At 47.7% G+C, this 16,182-nt stretch overlaps 1 protein-coding gene and 1 pseudogene across 12 annotated transcripts in view; both read left to right on the plus strand.

Moving 5' to 3' along the window:
- Positions 1–15: 15 nt before the first annotated feature.
- Positions 16–16,182, plus strand: part of USP20 (ubiquitin specific peptidase 20) — a 62,383-nt gene continuing 46,216 nt past the window's right edge. For 2 of the 12 annotated variants that reach the window (XM_073806704.1, XM_073806710.1), the window contains exons 1-3: positions 18–139; positions 14,875–14,986; positions 15,120–15,236. The gene's annotated coding sequence lies outside the window, so the exon portion shown is untranslated. Of the gene's footprint in view, positions 262–10,601; positions 10,740–14,874; positions 14,987–15,119; positions 15,237–16,182 lie in introns of those variants that run through there. The other 10 variants (XR_012332736.1, XM_073806709.1, XM_033858829.2 and 7 more) reach the window with 10 other exon arrangements.
- On the plus strand, positions 5,991–12,743 carry LOC101339872 (septin-7 pseudogene; annotated as a pseudogene).

Here is a 16,182-nt window from a genome sequence, read left to right on the forward strand (position 1 = left end):
TGGCGTCGGCCTCTCCCGATTGGGCAGCCGAGGGGGAGGAGGCGGGGCGCGGCCGGCCGGGCCTCCTGACCCTGCGCTGCGCCGAGCCGCGGAAGGCGCGCTTGACTGACAGGCGGAGGTGGCGCGGTTGCTACGGCAGGTGAGTTCCGGGCGGCAGCCAGCTGCTTCAGGGGCCCGGGTCTCTCCGAGAAGGGGCGAGCCCAGTCCAGCTACGGGCCGGCGGGGCCTGGCCCTGCCTGGTACGCAGAACGCCGCGGCCAGGTGAGCTGAGCCGGGGACCCCCCCCCCCGGCCGCCACCGCCCTGTCCCCTCCTCCAGCCGGCGCCCAGGGGATCCTCTCGGGCCCCAGCAGCCCACTTCGAGCCCCCAGGGGCTCGTTGCTTCTCCGGAACAGGGGCCGCTATCTCTTTTATTTCTGCCTGGGCCTGACCCAGCGTTTAAAGCACGTGTGTGGCGTCTCGGAGCGCTGACTTGTATTTCCCCGGGGTCTGGGCCCTGACGGGCACTTTTTTCTTTAGGGACAAAAGATGACCACTTCTTAGCGATGATGAATTAAAGCCCCAACCCCGACTGCCCCGCTAATGATCACTTCCAGCCACTTCTCCCCGAGGAGAGTCGCGTCTGGTGTTTTGAACCCACCCGGGAGGGTTTGAGGGTTGAGGGTGCTTGCTGGCCGCTTCCCGGGACCTTCGGGGGCCTTGTTTTCGTCCTTTGTCACGAGGACTGTCTCTCCGGCCTCCGCCCCTTCTACCCGAGGATGCTGTGAGGATTAAGTTTGTTTGAAAAAACAGGCATCAACAAACGCTTAGGATATACCTAAATGCATAAATAATGGCTTACGGGACGTCTAGAAAGCCCTTATTAGTTTTTCTTTTCTCAATATACTGTCTGTCCTTTCCTTTACAAGAACTACCTCTTATTAAGCACTTCTTATGTGGCAGGCACTGGACTCAGCATTATTTCATTGAACTCATCCAACAATCCTAGGAAGTAGATTCAGTTACTGTTTTTCATTTTGCAAACGAAGACACCAAGGCTCAGAGAGGCAGTATGTGCCTCAGGTAGCGCAGCTGGAAGGTGGAGCAGGAATCAGTCACAGGCCTACCTCTGCTGCACCTTGCGCACATAAGAGTTCAGTAAATGTTTACTGCAGGTTCCCTGTTCCGGAAGACCGTTCTGAAGCAGGGCAGCATTTCTGGAATGCCTTACTTTTCTCTGGAACAGTCTCCTTGGAGGTTGTTGTTCTCTTCCTTGGACTGAGACGAATAGTAGACTCAGGACTTGTTGGAACGGCCTTTTGGCTTTGATGAAAAGCCATAGTTTAAAAGCCTCCAAGTCTTGCCCTCTGCAGCCTGGTTCAGCCAAACCCAGATGCACATGGAATCACTGGGCACCTTGTCCGTGGTGGCCGAGGGAGAGGCTCCTTGGGAATTGCTGCAGGAACCCAGGGAGTCGACGTCTGCAGCTCTCACGCTCTCAGAGTTGGCTCCAATTTTGCCCTCGCAGCAGCGCTCCCACCGGGGGTACTGGACAGCACTAGGGAGACGGCCACAAGGGCAAGGACATTTCTAGATCCCCCTCATCTGACATCCCAGGGAGGACCATCTGGTACAGATGCACGGTCCCCACTGGCCAAGACCAGAGTGCCCACCGATAACCTCCTGGGCTGTGGCAGATCTAATTGAGACTTGTTTAGCGAAAGTAATGCTGAAAAGTGGCAGCTGTAAATCTGGCAGCGTGTGGCTGGGCTGAGGGGCTGCAGATCCTCTGAGTTTTGCTGGGCCTTCTTGGGGATGGGATGAAACTGGTTCTCAGAGGGAGCCTGTGGGAAATCTGGGTTCTCTTCAGTTCAGAGATAGACCATGTCTGCGTTTGGTTTGAGAGCTTGGTTCCTGAGGAAATGTCCAGGTTTGGCTTGAGTTTGGGTTAGTGTGCCGGCTCCTTTGTGGAGCCAGGTGAAACGTGGGCTTGTGTCAGTGAGCATTCATGTCTTTGGGATCCAGCAAAATGATTGCAGTTCACAGCCTGGCCATAGCACGTATTCAGTGAATGTTTGTTAGACGGGTTTACTTATTCAGCATCTATTTACTGAGCTTTCAGTATATGGAGCAGCCACTGTTTTAGGTGCTTGAAGAATATTAGGGAGCAGAAGAGACTAAAGACCCCTCAACTAGTGGACTTTATCTTCTGATAACATAAGTATGTAAGTATGTTAGAAGGTGATGTCATGGAAATAGAAAAAAATAGAGCAAGACAAGGGAATCAGGGGTGGCAGGGAGGGTTGACTTGCTAATTTCAGTTGGTGTTCTGGTTTGCGGTTTGGTGGGTAACATGACAAAGCAGCGGACTGAATTCTAGGCCCTGGGTTCAAGTCCCAGTTCTGCCAGCTTTGCTGTGTGAGTCTGGCCAGGAAACTTCCCTTCTCTGAGCCGGTTTCCCCACCAGAGCCCCTGCTGTGCCGTTTACTGGCTGTGTGACCTTGGCATGAACCTCTCTGATCCTTTCCTGCTTGGTGGTTTTAGGGGTCCTAGTCTGAGTTTCTGCTTAGACCTACTCCAGGGTTTGCAGCTTCCCAGTGACCGTGGCCAGTCACTGCCTCCCGCCTGTTAAGCCCCAGGGACTGCCAGCGTGGGGCAGCCACAAACCCCATTAACAGACTCTTTTGGACCCCGGAACAAAGTGCAGTACCAGGTTTCGGGCCATGAAGAGATGTTATCCTAAACTTAAGGAAGTTAAGTTGAGCAGAAAAATGCTGTGTGAAGAATGACTCAGAAGAGGTACTCGTGAGGGAGGCCAGGGGAAGCTACTCTGGGGGTGTGGGGGTGTGGGTTCAAGGATGTAAAGGTCATCCCCACTCCAGTCTGACCAGGGCTATTTGGGAGCTGGTAGAGCCGACAGTTCAGAGCACTGACTTTGGGGCAGGCCGTCCTGGGTTTGAATCCTGGCTCAGCTGCTCAGTAGCTGTGTGGCCTCCTGCCAGTCACTTCGCCTCTCTGAGCCTCCGTCTTTCCTCCTTTAGTGATGGAGGTGGAGATGGATTTAGTTCTCAATGTTGCCCGACCTCCAGAGTGGTTGTGAGGATTTAGTGAGGTGTAGTAGTACCCGTTCCAGTACACCGGGCCACTCTGGGCGGCGGCAGGCAGGGCTTGGCAGGGAAGGAGGTTTGAGGGTCCTGCTTTGAGAGTCGGAAAGATGGTTGACTCAGTGAATTAAGACTGGTTAAAGGAAGGGATGTATCTGGAATTTGGGGAAAATGGGGTTGCTTGGAAGTAGAATGGAGAGAAGGCATGAGGGAGGGAAGAGACACGTGTGCTGTGGGGCAGAGGGCAGCATGGAGGGGTGTGGGCACAGGTGTGTGGGGTGTGGGGTGGCCAGTGTGGTGGGGATCAGGGCAGGTGGGGTCCTTGTGTTGGGGGCGGGCTTGGTAGCATCACCTTCCCATCCTGAGGAACTGGGCTCTTAGGTGGCAGGAGGATGTAGCCAGAACCCCTAGGAAAGTGATGAGTAATGGGCACCTGAGGCCTGGTCGCAGCAGCTCTGCCAGGCCCAGGTGTGCTGCCTCACTGCCTGCGCTCCTGCGCGGCGATGAGGTGGGTCACTTTCCCCGTCACTCCGTGCAGGCCCCGGGGAGGGGGAACGTGCCTGCCCTTATTCAGGATGAAGCATCTTGGAAGTCTCATCCGGGGCCTGCAACGGGTGGGCTCAGTGCCAGACCTACCGGCCTGCCTCCTTTCTTCCTGCTTTCTTGTCCCCGAGAGAGGAGGTGGGTCTGGTGGGTCAGGAGGGACAGGTGCCCCGGCATCGCTGTAGTGGAGGCGCAACCCCTCTGGCTGGCATCTCGGGCGCTGGCTGTGAGGCGGTGATTTCCAGCAGCACAGCGGAGCTGCGGCTCTCAAGAGGGCCCATTCCCGCATCCAGGCCTCTCAGCAGCACAAGTATCGTTCCCTTTCAGTCTTTATTAAACGCCTGCCGTGTGCACTCCGTTTATTTGCACAGAGGGAAGGGTGGGAAGGGCTGTGAAGGCGGACCCCACCTGGCTCACTTCCCACTGCACCGCTTCCTTGCTCTCTGGTCTCAGGCAAGTGGCTTTCCATCTCGGAGCCTCCGTTCTTCCTCCGTAAGATGAGAAACAGCGGTCCTTACCCAAGAGTGTGTAGTGAAGTGCCGGGCATCGTGCCTAGCGCAGAGTAGGCACTCGAGCTGCTTCTGCTGTTGAGTTAGGGTTACCTTTTCCGAAAGACCCCTCCCTGCTCCCACCTTAAGTGAATTAAAGGGACTCTTTCAAAAGTGTCTATTTTGAAAAACATCAAACTTATAGAAAAGCGAAAAGAATAATAAAATGAAGTCCCATTTGTACCCTTCGCCTGTATTCACCGATTATTAATCTGTTTACCCTGTTTACTGTCTGTATATTTACACACTCATTATCACCAGAATCATTATTGCCGATCTGTTTAAGAGTAAGTTGCAGATATCATGACCCTTTGCCCCTAACTATTTCAGGAGGAGTTATCTAAGAACAAGGACACTGTAATACATAACCTGAAAATGGTTTTCATCTGCAGAAACTTTAACATTGATATAATACTATATCAGTTTCCCAGGGCTGCCATAAAGTCCACAGACTGGGTGGCTTAAACAACAGAAATTTATTTTCTCACAGTTCTGGAGGCTGGAGGTCCAAGATAAAGATGTCAGCAGATTTGGTTTCTTCTGAGGCCTCTCCTTGACTTGTAGACAGTGACCTCCTTGCTGTGTCCTCACATGGTCTTTTCTCTGGGTGCATCCCTGGTGCCTCCTTGTGTATCCAAATTTCCTCCTCTTATAAGGACACCAGTCAGGTTGGATTAAGGCCCACCCTAAAGACCTCACTGAACTTAATTACCTCTTTAAAGACCTTATCTCCCAATAAGATTATATTCTAAGGTACTGGAGGTTAGGACTTCAACATATGAATTGGTGGGGGGACACAACTGGGTCCATAACAAATACTGTTATCTAATATGTAGTCCATATTCAAATGTGTCAGTTGTTCCACTAATGTCCTTTTCCCCGTTGATCCAGGATCCAATTTTGTCAAGTCTTTTTAGTGCCTTTTCTCTGGAACAGTTTCTCAGCCTGTGTTGAGAAAGGGAATTGATTTGCCTAGAAGCAGAGGTGCCGACTGCCTTGGGACAGGAGCCCTATTTAAGGATTTGCACCATTCCCTTGGGTCTCTTTTCAGGGCTTTACTTTGATGTCAGAAGCACTAGGAGGTGAGCTTGGATCTTTAAAAGTGTCACCGAGAGCCAGAACTGCGTTAGTCACCTGCTGTGTGTCATACTTGGTGGACATTATACATTTCTCGACTGGGCTGCTTGGCCTGCACTGTCCTGGGCAATGGAGCCCTGAGTGAAAAGCTGATGCAGGACATGCGACTTATGTTCCTACCAATCTCAGTTTCCAGGTCTATAAAGCGTGGCCAGTAACACAATTTATAGTACTAAGCATTTTTTGAACTTTGTTGCTGTGCAGATAAATACAAACTCTGAGCCGCCCTGCAAGTCCAAGTGATCAGAAGTCATTAAATCCTTCCCATGGGGCTTCCCTGGTGGTGCAGTGGTTGAGAGTCCGCCTGCCGATGCAGGGGACACGGGTTCTTGTCCTGGTCTGGGAGGATCCCACATGCCGCGGGGCGGCTGGGCCCGCGAGCCATGGCCGCTGAGCCTGCGTGTCCGGAGCCTGTGCTCCGCAACGGGAGAGGCCACAACAGTGAGAGGCCCGCATACCGCAAAAAAAAAAAAAAAAAATCCTTCCCATGCATTGCCCCACTTCATCCTCTCAGTTACCCTAGTTGCTGTCTTTGTCCCCATTTTCCTAGATGAGGAAACTGAGGGTTGGGTGATTTAGCTAAAGATACACAGCTTGCAAGTGACAAGAGCAAGGAGCCGAACTCAGGGCTAGCTGTCTCCATAATTGCCTTGTGTGATTACAGACCACTCCGGGGGACGATGGGTGTGGAGCAACTGACATGTAGTAAGAGCGCAGTGGAAGGTGACTCCCGTTAGTAATTATAGCATCCTTTGTGGCTGCACACAGGTGCCCTGGTGTTGAAACAGGGAACTCTGTGCCCCATGAGGGCAGGGCCCGGGCCTGGCTTCTTTCGCATCACCCTAAGGAGGTCAGCGTTGGTTGGGGACCAAGATAAAACAAAATGAAAAATTTTAGACGGCTGGGATCAGTAAAGTATGATCCTTGCAGACTCATGCACTTCAGATGTTTCGTGTCCTGCGTGGACTATTAAGCACCCAAAGTTTTCGGTACTACCACTTGACGTTTCCCTGTATGTAAACTGATTTTTTTAAAACTTGAAGTATAGTTGATTTACAATGTCGTGTTAGTTTCAGGTGTATAGCACAGTGATTCAGTTATACATACATACATATATAGGTGTGCATAGGTATATATATGTGTGTATGTAGGTATATATAGGTGTATATATATATATATAGGTGTGTTTATATATATATATATATGTATTTTTTCAGATTCTTTTCCTTTATAGGTTACTACAAAATATTGAGTATAGTTCCCTGTGCTATACAGTAGGTCCTTGTTGGTTATCTATTTTATATAGTAGGGTGTGTATGTTAATCCTAGCCTCCTAATTTCCCCTTGGGTAACCACAAGTTTGTTTTCTATGTTTGTGGGTCTATTTGTATAAAATGATGTTTAACCATTAACTTTTTAACTAATGTTAGTAAACCTTAAACTTTCTATGTTGCTCATACACTGTTGGGAGGCAGATAAATTTATATAATCTTTCTGGAGGAAAATTTGTCAATATATATCTAGTGCCTTCAAAACAAACATTTTGACCCAGTAATTTTTCCTGTGGTCAAAGATTTATATTCTAAAATATTCCTCACTGCCATATATCTAATAACAAAACACACACACACACACACACACAAATATCCTAAGTGTCCAACAGTAGGAGAATGGTTAAGTAAGGTATTGTAGAGCTTAAATTGTATGTGGTGTCATGTTATTCAGCCATTAGAAATGAAGTTGTTAAAAAGAAGTCTAGTGATGTGGGAAACGTATATAATATAAACCAAAAAAATCTGTATGCAAACTATATCTGTCATAGTCTGGTTTAGTTTTAAAATTTATATATTCATACATATGAGTAAGACTTACCAAAGCAGTAACCAAATTTTTTTCTGTATAGAAGGATTACAGGTGATTTTTATTTCATTTTATGTTTGTCTGTGTTTTCCAGCTTCTATGGAGGTGAATATTAATTTCATTAAAACCAAACAAAGACGCCATTTTCTCTTTGCAGGGTAGGTAGGAGAAGATGAAAATTTTTAATCCAGCGCAGAAGTTAATGAGGCAAAAACAAAGGTGTTAAGAGCAAATCTTCTTCCGAACGAGTCACAAGGTGAAGAGTTGTACTTTTCAAGCCATCCAGGTAGTGTCTGAGGCAGTTCCTCTGTTGGGGCTTCCGGGACCACTCAGGTGCTGCTGCCCCTCTCTGAAATGGCCCTCAAGTGTCCTGTTCACACTCTGTGGGCCTGGAGAGCTCCAAGGGATGAGGTTCTCCTCCCCAGGGTGCTCTCAGGAGTCTGCAGAGAAGCACGGACAGACGCAAGAGGGGCAACCCCACATACCGAAGAGGCCGGACACGTGCTCCTCTTATTTTCGAAACTTTTTTTTTTTTTTTTGCAGTACGCGGGCCTCTCACTGTTGTGGCCTCTCCCGTTGCGGAGCACAGGCTCCGGACGCGCAGGTTCAGCGGCCATGGCTCACGGGCCCAGCTGCTCCGCGGCATGTGGGATCTTCCCGGACCAGGGCACGAACCTGTGTCCCCTGCATCAGCAGGCGGACTCTCAACCACTGCGCCACCAGGGAAGCCCTTATTTTCGAAACTTTAAAAATTATACTTAAAAGTAACCAATTAGGGTCTATGTTACAAAAGCAACACAAATTTGTTGCAGAAAATGCAGACACGCAAAAAAGGAGGAAAAGAAATCACTTGACTCCATCCTCCCAGAGATGAGGAGGGCACCCTTTCTGTAGGTGCAAAAACAAAATTATTTTACCAAAATGGAATTTTACTATAACAGCGTTTTATAACTTTTTGACTTTTTTTCCTTTTCCATTATGGTTTATTACAGGATATTGAATATCGTTTCTGTGCTATACAGTAGGACCTTATTTATCCATTCTATGTATAATAGTTTGCATCTGTATGGCTTTTTGACTTCCGATTCATTCAGCAAATATTTACTGAGAAGTTACTGTGTTCCAGGTGCTGTTTTAGGTATTTGGGATACAACAGTGCATAAAACAGATCCCTGCCCTTAGGGGACTCACATTCTTGAGGAAAGATAAGAATTAGACAAACAAAAAATCCCGGCAGTCTAGTGGTTAGGACTCTGCGCTTCCACTGCAGGGGACCTGGGTTCAATCCCTGGTGGGGAACTAAGATCCTGCCTGCTGTACAGCATGGCCAAAAAAAAAAAAAAAGGATAAATGACCAAAGTGATTATAGAGCATGCCAAGTATGGGCCAGGATGGACAGAGGGCCTTTCTCGAAAGAGAGTAGTGGGGTAGGGTGGGACTGCCTTCAGCAGGGTGGCCAGGGGACCTGGTCAGGGGACAGTGAAGCTGAGAACTGAGGGATGAGAGAGGGAGAGCTACATTGAGCAGCACGGCCGGGCACCAGTGGGGACCAGTGTCTTTCCTGGTCATTGAGTAGTTTACTTCATTATACCCCATCCCAGCTTTTTCAGATTTGTTTTAATGGTGTCATATTATATGTATTCTTATGCAACTTATTTAAAAGTTATTGTATTTTATTGTAGTTTTAAAACGTCAGTAGAATACATATAACGTAAAATGTACCATCTTAATCACCTTTTAGTGTACAGCTCGCTGGCGTTAAGTATATTCACAATGTTAGGCAACCATCACCACCGTCCATCTCCAGAGCTTTTCCATCTCCCCAAGCGGAAACTCTGCACCCACAAATCAACTCCCCATTCCCCCTACCCCTGACAGCCATCATGCTACTGTCTGTCTCTATGGATCTGACTCCTCTAGGGACCTCGTATAGGTAGAGTCGTACAGTATTTGTCCTTTAGTGTCCGGCTTATCTCATTTCGCATAATGTCATCTAAAACATTCCAAGACCATAGAAAGTTCTCTCTTGCCTCTTTGCAGTGTAGCCTTACCTTCTGCCCCAGGCAACTACTGATCCAGTTTCTATCGCTGCAGATTAGTTTCGTCTGTTTTGAAATTTCATAAAAGAATCATATAATGTGTACTTTTTTGTTTCTTTGACTTCTTTTCCTCAGCTTAATGTTTCTGGAATTGATTCATGTTGCTGTGGGTATCAGTAGGTCTTTCTAATGCCATGTATTATTCTATGATATGAAAATAGCAAGAGTTTGCTTCAGTCCCCTGTTTGTTGGACATTTAGGGTCTTTCCAATTTCTGGCTATGATGTATAAAGCTATTATGCGTGTCTGTGTACAAGTCTTTGTGTAGATGCATGTTTTCATTTCTCCTGGGACGATATCTAAGAGAGGAACTGCAGGATCCTATGATAAGTATAAGCTTAACTTTGTAGGAAACTGCTAAACTATTTTCCAAAGGTTTTTATACCACTTAACACTCCTATCAGAATCTATGAGAATTCCTTTACAAATTCAGCAACAGCTGGTAACGTATGTTACTAGTTTTAGATATTCTTGGGTGTGTGAGATGTTATCTCATGGTTTTAACTTGCATGTCTCTGATGGCAGGTGATGTCGAGCGTGTTTTCATGGGCTCGTTGGCCATTCTTACTTGGTGAAGTATCTGTTCAATCATTTGTCCGTTTAACGAAATTAGACCATTTACCCTTTTGGGAGTTGTAAGAGTTCTTTATATATTTTGGGTATTTGTCAGATACAGGTTTCGTGAACATTTTCTCCCAGCCTGTAGTTTGTCTTTTCATTTTCTTAACAGCATCTTTTGAAAAGAAAAAGTTTTAATTTTGAAAAAGTCCGGTTCATCAATGTTTCCTTTTATGATTAATGCCTTTTGTGCCCTGAGACCTTCGCCAGCTTCAAAGTCGCCAAGATTTTCTCTGTTTTTTCCTCTAGAAGTTTCAAAGCTGTAATTTGTTTGCTTAAAGTCTGTGATTCGGAGAACTGGTGGGCTGTTCCGTGCCCAGGCTGGTCCTGGAGGGGCTGTTGGTCAACGGGAGGGTCAGGGTGAGGTCCGGGGCTGCGGTGGTGGCTCAGCAGACGGACCTTGAGGGCTCCGTGGGGTTTGCAGATCTCCCACATCAAGTACACAGCAATCAGTGAAGAGAGCGGTTGGATTCACACTTAGGGTTCCACATTAACCAACTCGTTATTCCTCACAGATTTGTATTCTGCAGAGCATCCAGGTCCTTCCATAGAATAAAAAAGACCGTATAGGTGGAACAATCCAAAGTTTTCTTCAAAGAAGGTGGTGCTCAGTTGCTGCTCACGATAGTTGATGCCCTGGGGTTTGGAGATGCAGTTGGGCATAGAAACTGCTGACAGCCTGTTACTGACTGCATTGATAGCACATGCGAGGACCACCTAAGTGCAGAATCTCGAGTGAACAGACGTTAGACGCTGGACAACAAGATGCGGTGTTGTTTACACTTCGTTGCTTCTTCAAGACATGGACTTCAACCGTTGGATATCGAGTTTATGAAGTGTTTGCATGAAAAAGTGAGTATTATCCCACTTATTGCCAAAGCTCACACCAGAGAAGTGTCAACAGTTTAGAAAACAGATGATGAAAGAAACCCAAAACTATAAAATTAAAATACGTGAATTTCCAGAAACAGATGATGACGAAAAATAAAAACTTGTTAAAAACATGGAGGACCGTTTCCCTCTTGTGGAAGGTAGCAGTACTGTCATCAAGGTTAATGGCAAAAGGGTCAGAGGAAGGCGGTATCTTTGGGGTATTGCTGAAGTTAAAAGTGGTGAACATTGGAATTTGACAATTCTAAGAAATATGTTGCTAAGAACACACATGCAGGACTTGAAAGGTGTCATTGGTAACGTGCGCAATGAGAACTACAGAAGCAGAAAACCTGCAGCTGTGACTTACGCTGGAGTTGATAACAAAAAGAACAAAAGGCAGCTTCCTAAGAGCCCCCGGCACAAATGGAAGAAGAAAGAAGGGAGCGTGTAGCTAAGATGACGTTGGAGATGGAGCAGGTGTTGGAGATGAAGGCCAAAGAAAAAGTTCAAAAGCTGAAGGACTCTGAAGCTGAGCTCCAGCAGCGCCATGAGCAAATGAAAAAGAATTTGGAAGCGCTGCCCAAAGAATTGGAGGAAAAATGTCATCAATTTGAAGATGAGAAATCAAACTGGAAAAACTCAACAGTGTACTTTCGAACAACCAAACTCTGAGAACCATGGAAAAAAATGAGAAGAAAGGGAAGGTCTTTTAAACCCTCTACTGACCACCAATTACATAAAGTCTGTGATTCATTTCTAAATAATTTTTGTATATGATATGTAGGGTAGGGGTTAAAGTTCATTTTTTTTTACCATACGGATATCATTGTTCCAGTACCATTTGTTGAAAAGACCATCTTTTGCCCATTGAATTATATCAGTACCTTGGGATTTCCCTGGTGGTCCAGTGGGTAAGACTCCACGCTCCCAATGCAGGGGGAGCAGGTTCTATCCCTGGTCAGGGAACTACATCCCTCATGCCACAACTAAGAGTCTGCATGCCGCAGCTAAGTCCGCACACCACAACTAAGAGTCTGCATGCCGCGGCTAGGAAGTCTGCACGCCACAACTAAGACTTGGCACGGCCAAAATTAAAAAAAATAATAATAATGAATTATATCAGTACCTTTGTTGGAAATCAATTGACAACAAATGTGTGGGTCTAGACTCTCTACTCTGTTCCCTTGAGCTGTATGTCCGTGTTTGAGCCCATGCCACACTGACTTGATTACTGTAGCTTTATAGAAAGTCTTAAGTCAAGTGGTATAAGTCTTCCAACTTTGTTCTTTTCAAAAATTGTTTTGGCTATTCTAGGTCTTTTGCTTTTCCCTATAAATTTTATTTTATTTTTTTTAATGAAAAAAATTTTATTTATTTATTTAGACTGTGTTGGGTCTTCATTGCTGTGCACGGGCTTTCTCTTGTTGCGGCGAGCAGGGGCTACTCTTCATTGCAACGTGTGGGCTTCTCATTGCTGTGGCTTCTCCTGTGGAGCACAGGCTCTAGGCGTATGGGCTTCAGTAGTTGCGGCACGCAGACCCTAGGGTGCGGGGGCTTCAGTAGTGGCGGCACACGGGCTCTAGGGCACACGGGCTTCAGTAGTTGTGGCATACGGACTCAGTAGCTGTGGCTTGCGGGCTCTAGAGCGCAGGCTCAGTAGTTGTGGCACACAGGCTTAGTTGCTTCGTGGCATGTGGGATCTTCCTGGACCAGGGATTGAACCTGTGTCCCCTGCATTGGCAGGAGGATTCTTAACCACTGCACCACCAGGGAAGTCCCCTTATAAATTTTAGAATCAGCTCGGCAATTTCTACACACAAGGCTGCTGGGATTTTGATTGAGATTACATTGAATCTGTAGATCAATTTGGGGAGAACAGACATCTTAACAGTATTAAGTGTGCTAGTCCGTGAACATGGTATATCTCTCCACTTATTTAGATCTAATTTAATTTCATGGATAGGAAGATTCAACATTCATCATCATTTTCAATGGCAACGTAGTACAACAGTGTATGGTTGTGTTACTATTTAACCAATCGCCTGTTGTTGTTCACTTAGATTATGTCCAGTTTCCCCCCATTATAAACAGCGCTACAGTGGATGTCTTTGTCATTCTGTCTTTGCACACACCCTTGATGACTTACTTAGAGAAAATCTGGAGCCAGGTCAACCCTCTTGACTGTTCTTTGCTCTCTGCCTTACTTAAACTGGTGGGCATTTGTATGCGGTGGAATGTGGAATGCCAGTGATCGGGCTTGCTTTTGGTGAGGGCCAGTGCACACTGACTTAGAACAGGGGTTGGCTAACTGTGACAGCAGGCTGGGATTGTTTTGTCAGGCCCTCGAGCTAAGAATTTTTTTTTTAATTAATTTATTTTTGGCTGCATTGGGTCTTAGTTGCTGCACGCAGGCTTTCTCTAGTTGCGGTGAGCGGGGTCCACTCTTCGTTGCGATGTGCGGGCTTCTCAATGCGGTGGCTTCTCTTGTTGCAGAGCACGGGCTCCAGGCGTGTGGGCTTAAGTAGTTGTGGCACGTGGGCTCAGTAGTTGTGGCTTGCGGGCTCTAGAGTGCAGTCTCAGTAGTTGTGGGGCACGGGCTTAGTTGCTCCGTGGCATGTGGGATCTTCCCGGACCAGGGCTCGAACCCGTGCCCCCTGCACCGGCAGGAGGATTCTTTTTTTGCAGTACGCGGGCCTCTCACTGTTGTGGCCTCTCCCGTCATGGAGCACAGGCTCCGGACGCGCAGGCTCAGCAGCCATGGCTCACAGGCGCAGCCGCTCCACAGCATGTGGGATCTTCCCAGACCGGGGCACGAACCCGTGTCCCCTGCATCGGAAGGCGGACTCTCAACCACTGCGCCACCAGGGAAGCCCCTGGCAGGAGGATTCTTAACCACTGCGCCACCAGGGAAGTCCCGAGCTAAGAAGTTTTTTAAAATATATTTTTAATGGATTATAAAACAAAACAGAAACAAAGAAGAATATGTGATGAAGATCACTGTGGGCAGCAAAGCCTAAATACTTACTACCTGGGCCCTTATAGAAAAATTTTGCTGACCCCTGACTTAGAGCAAGGCTCTGCACTGGACAGATCTGATCAGGTCCCCGCCCACCACGTACCAGCCCAGGATCGACCGTGGCCAAGTTCCTAGCTCATTAGCTCCAGTTCTGTTTCTTCATCTGTGAAATGGGCAGTGAGAGTACACACAGGGTTGTCAGCCACAGGGCTTTTTTTCTGTCTGAAGTTGCAGGAACGTAAGTGGTCTGATTGCACGTGAGTCAGGAGGGGGCCTGTCACTGTCATCCTCGTCTGGGGCAGTGTTCACGGCGCTGGGCGTCAAGCTCATAACCTGGCTCAGCCATCTGGCTAGAGAGATGGGGCACATACCAAAGATACGCAAAAAACCCACGTACTGCAGCTTAAAATAGCGTGGAGCTGCCACTGACCCAGCGCCCTTGGCCTCAGTGGAAACGAAAAACTAAAAATCTGGGTTCAAAGGAGGAGGACTGGAATTTAGAACCCTGAACCCCGTCATTGGCATGTGACCGTTTTAAATGATAGCTTCTAACTGCCTCTCCCTCTATGAACTGCCCACACCTGGGAAACTGTGGCCCACCAAGGAAGGGGGCGCATTGGTGACATGCGGACGAACCCGATTGTGTCTATCGCCTAGGGTCGGGGGTTCTGAGCAGTACAAAGTTCTTGGGAGGCTCAAAGGATGATCTGAGGGTCTCAGTGGCACTCCTGGAAGGGGCAGATCCTTCTGTCCATGGGGAGCAATAGTTGGAGAGGCCCCGTGGCCCTCTCCTGCAGATCCCTCTCTCGGGGATCACAAAGGTAACGCCCAGCAGTGACTAGTGAAGGGTCCAACACCCCCCAGGAGGCCCTGTTTGCCAGCTCTACCCAAGCCTTCTTCACTGTCCCTTCAGTGGTGTGTTTTTATTGTCCCTGTGGATGGACTAGGGAGTGTGTCTAGCCTGTGGATACCCCAAATGTCCAGAAATTCACTTTCCTCTCCCAGGAGGAATTCTGGGCTGTTTTTAGCCCCTGATTGGTGCTAAGAGTGATTTTAAGGTAACGGCGCTACATGAGGTGTGCTGGTTTGTCCCTCTAGGTTCCCTGCCAGAGGCCTGCACTCACCCCGGCCCACTGCAGCCCAGCAGTGTCGGCCGTCACCGGAGAATGCGGACGCTGGCAGCTTCCTGGGGCTGTCGCTTTGCACAAAGGTAGGCCCACAGCCTGCTCCACTCAGGTGTAGCCCTTATGCATGGATCAAGGAGGAAGTTTGGAGTTTTCTTTTTAGGTGAAATAATGGAATTGTGGTTATGTTTGTTTGTTTTTACTTTTTCTTTTTTCAAGTCTCGTAGAAAAACATACACGGATGAAATGACGTGATATCTGGGATTTGGTGCAAAACAAGAGGAAGTGGGAGGTTGAGATGAAGCAAGGTTGGCCATGGATTAATTGTGAAGCCAGGTGATGGGTACATGGGGGTGTGTTACACACTTGCGTCTGCATCTGCATATGTTGACATTTTCCGTAAGTTCCAAAGAGAGAGCCTTAGGAGTCTGACCAGCTTGGGTTTCGGCCTTAGCCCTGGTGCTCCTGTTTGCAAGACCTGAGACCAGAAGTGTCCCATTTCCTCATCTACAAAATGGGGCAAAACACAGCTGCCTCAAAGATTGCCGGAGGAAGTTTTCAATGAAAGAATACACAGAAAGCACTTAGTCTGGGTCCTGGCCCCTAATCAGTCCCAGTCACTCCTGTTCTGGCTGGGAGTCTGGGCCAGTTCACCCCCGGCTGACCATCTGGAGTGAGGAGGGGGCTTACAGGAGAGTGCCTGGGGGTGTCCACCTCCCTCTGGTGGATGCACAGCCTCTGCCTCTGATTAAAGCACTTTTGGCTCCACCTACATCTTTGATTGGTTGGACCTTTCTTGGTAATAGTTTGGAGCTAGAATCAAAAGCCAGGTTCCTGGGTACAATTTCTGCTAAAATATTGGGTTGTGGAAGCACTTACTTAGTTATTTCTTTTTAAACATTTTCTTTTGAAATAATTATAGATTCACAGTAAGTTGCCAGAAATGTGCTGGGAGGTCCCATGTACCTTTCACCCAGTGTCCCCCAGTGGTCACACATCTCTGGTGTATCTGTAACACAGTGTCACGACCAGCAAAGTGACTGGTACAACCCAGGGAGCTTACTCAGATTTCACCAGTTTTACCTGCACCCATTTGTGTGTATGAGGGGTGTGTGTGTGTGTGTGTGTGTGTGTGTGTGTGTGTGTGTTCAGTTCTGAGCAGTTTTACACACATGTAGAGCCATGTAACTACCACCACAGTCAAAATACAGAACTACCTATCACCACCAAGGAGTTCCCTCAAAGGAAGCATTTGTTTTTCAAAACGGAAATAGCTTTTTTC

The sequence above is a fragment of the Tursiops truncatus genome, chromosome 6, assembly GCF_011762595.2.
Source record: "Tursiops truncatus isolate mTurTru1 chromosome 6, mTurTru1.mat.Y, whole genome shotgun sequence".
Lineage (NCBI taxonomy): Eukaryota > Metazoa > Chordata > Mammalia > Artiodactyla > Delphinidae > Tursiops > Tursiops truncatus.